Genomic DNA, 3,378 nt, shown 5'->3' with positions numbered 1-3,378 from the left:
AAAGTCCCCTATTGTATAGACATTTGGGTTGAGTTTTTAAAGAATTAGTTGATTGTATAGATTCTTTACTTTTTTGTATGCCACTTGTATATGGTTGTTTTATGGCCTTGTTTGTGATATTAAATATGTTTGCTTGATCAAACAAAAAGGAAGGGGAGGTGAGACGTATGGGCATACCATAAGAGATAAGAGATATGATTAGAAATGAAGTTATACGAGGAAAGATGGAAGTGACCTGTGTGACGCAAAAGATGAGGGAACTGAAGCTGAGATGGTTCGGACATGAGGTGTGTGAATGCACCATAAGGAGGTGTGAGATGTTGGCTACAACGGGAGAGTTAGAGATAGGCTCGAAGAAGAACCGGGAGAGGTGATTAGATAAAGCATCTCATAGTATAGCTTACTGATAACATTACTCCAGATAGGAAGGTATGAAGATCGAAGATTAGGGTAGAAGATTAGTAGGTAACTAAGTATTATCCCATGGCTTGTGGTTGAGGCAGGTGGCCTCATCTTCGCTTTTCCTTATTAGGTAGATTATTTAGTAATCACATAGTTTCTTTTCTTAATGTTTATTACTATTTCTTGCTTCATTTGATTTATATCCTGTTATTTTGCCATTTTATTTCCTTTCAATCCTGCTTCAGATTCTTCTTTTATTTGAGCTGGTGGTTTATCAAAAACAACTTCATACCCCACAAGGTAGGGATAAGGTCTAGGTACATCCTACTCTCCCCAGGTCCCACTTGTGGGTTTACACTGGTATGGTTTTTTTTTTGTGATGAATTAAGTGGTTGTATTTAGAAGTATCAAGAAGATGCAAGAACTTATAGTGAAAAATAAGTAAAGGCTGTTAAGTCACTGTTAGGGAGCTTATTAAATTTAAAAAGGAAAACCATATCATTTACATGGAAGGGGAAAAGTTGCTCCAACGGGAAAGATTTGTTGTACTTTTAATTTCTAGGAGCAGTTAGGAGTTGAAGTCCCATCAAAACACCTATTGTTTCATTCCATGTGTTGTTTCGTTCCATCCATATACACCGAAATGTCCATATACACCGAAATATACATGCTGGTACCATTTGCCAGATTTTCTTGATGGATCTATCCACTTTCCTTAAGCGATCCACTTTCCTTAAGCTCCCACTTTCAATCCTTCTTTTGAGGCTTTAATAAATGTGTTGCTTCCTTTTTCACCCTTCCTGTTCATGTATTTTCTTTAGAGCTGTTCTAGTGTAAGAATTGAAGGTTGTAAAGTTCCAGTTGTAGGCTAATAGTATTCCTTACGTTAATTTGCAGGTTCTTCTTGGACAATCTGATGTGTCCGGATGGGGTGCTTTCTTGAAGGTCATAGCTAAGAACAGTTGTGCCTTTTCTCTTTCTATCTGCACATCCTTGTTATTTTTGGGCTTACCTTTAGAATTCCTTACAGAATAATGTTAGCAAGCACGATTACCTTGGGGAATATACCGGTGAAATAATCTCTCACGATGAAGCCGATCGGCGTGGAAAGATATATGATCGTGAAAATTCTTCGTTTCTCTTCAATTTAACTGACCAGGCATGAGAAACAACTTGCCCTTAATACCTTGTTAAGTACATGCATAGAGTAGAGCCTCAATTGTAGTCTTACATGAATTACTTGTCTTGTGTGCATGTAGTCTGTGCTTGATGCTTATAGGAAGGGTGACAAGTTAAAGTTCGCAAACCATTCTCCTAATCCAAATTGCTATGCCAAGGTAATTGTTGAAATTTGCAATGGCATTCTCTGGATTGGTTTGTTTGTAGTAGATTCAATAAATACTTAATTAACTCTTTGACAGATTATTATGACGGCCGGAGATCACCGAATTGGTATATTTGCCAAAGAAAAAATTTATGCTGGACAAGAACTCTTTTATGATTATGATTATGCGCCAGATACAAAGCATGTCTGGGCAAGAAAGCCTGAGGCACCCACTACAAGAAAGTAAGTCCGGCAAGGACATTTATAAATGTCGTATTAAGTTACATTAGCTTTTGTTTTTAATTAACATGAACGTCTTGAAATTTCAATGTCGGAAATTTTCCGACATCTAAGTAAACATTAATAAAATATTTGCGACATTTCAACTTTGCCTTTATTAAAAGAAGTAATAAATTTATGATTTTATTTACAACGTTTGTGAAATGTCACATTGGAATTTCCATCTATGTTAATGTCGCTAAACGTTTAATGGCATTTATTTCTTTACGATTTTATTAGATTTCTACATTATATGTTTTTAGCTTATTGTTTACAACTTCTTTAAAAGTGTTTGAAATTTTTTAGTTATTATTGACACTAAGTCGAATATTTTTAATATATCACGCAAATGTTGCCGAGGGTCTTTCGAAAACAACCTTTCTACAATCAAAATTGAACAAATTGATAAGGCTTTATAAAGAGCAACAAAAACCAAATGAGAAGTGATGACACATATTAAAGTGTCTACTCAATATTTTACGCTTTTATAAAGTGACGTAAATCTCATAGGAGTCGTTTGGTGTGAGGTATAAGGTACAATAGTTCCGAGATAAAATGCAAGATTATTTTATCCCGCATTTGGTTAGAGGTATTAATTAGTTCCGGGATTATTTATCCCACTATTTATACCTTAGTGATGAGATAAATTATTCCATATACATGGTGAGATAACTAATTCTAGAATAAGTTGTCTCTGGATATGTGGATTATATCCCAGGATAATTTGTTCCCAACAAAATGACTCCTTAAGGCCTTGCATAAATACTAGTACATATGAAAAGACAATATATTAATTCTAGTACCGGTAGCTTGCATAAAAGGTGTAAATTTGGAAAGTGAAAAGGTTTGGAATGTAAAAATAAAATATAAGACAATTTATACAACGTGAACAGTTAGTAAGAGAAATGAACTAACAAAATAAAACCAACTTGTCAAAAGACTAAGATTAATAGCAGAAGATGAAAATCTCTCCCCATTAAATTGTAGTGTGACATTACGTAGTGATGAGACTGCTCTTAGTTTAATTTATGAAATATCTCATATCGACGTCAATTGTATACATGCCAAAAGTAAAAAATGCGACGATGAGATCACAGAGGGTTAACACGGAAGCTAATATATCACAATAACGTGCTTAATTATTATCATTTTTATTTATTTAAAAGCAAGCGAAAAATTATATAAATATTGCTAGAAGAGGAAAGCTATCCAAAACAATGGATAATCATGATATTAATGGAAGATGAAAATAAACCCATGAAAGTAAACAGACTATGGTAAGTGCTTTCACAGATACATGGAACTTGCCATTTCATTGATTTACTTCCCATTTAATTGATTCATTTATCATTTATTGGTAGCTAAATTTAGCC

The 3,378-nt window shown here is 34.1% G+C and overlaps 1 long non-coding RNA gene across 1 annotated transcript; it reads left to right on the top strand.

The window, feature by feature from the left end:
- Positions 1-6: 6 nt before the first annotated feature.
- On the top strand, positions 7-3,135 carry LOC124890504. Its single transcript, XR_007049200.1, has 2 exons — positions 7-1,739; positions 1,824-3,135. It is a non-coding gene; the product is annotated as an uncharacterized LOC124890504 (long non-coding RNA).
- Positions 3,136-3,378: the final 243 nt, after the last annotated feature.

Source organism: Capsicum annuum, unplaced genomic scaffold (assembly GCF_002878395.1).
Source record: "Capsicum annuum cultivar UCD-10X-F1 unplaced genomic scaffold, UCD10Xv1.1 ctg192, whole genome shotgun sequence".
Classification (NCBI taxonomy): Eukaryota; Viridiplantae; Streptophyta; class Magnoliopsida; order Solanales; family Solanaceae; genus Capsicum; species Capsicum annuum.
Note: the sequence above shows the minus strand (reverse complement) of the source record. Positions and strands in the feature narration are given on the sequence as shown.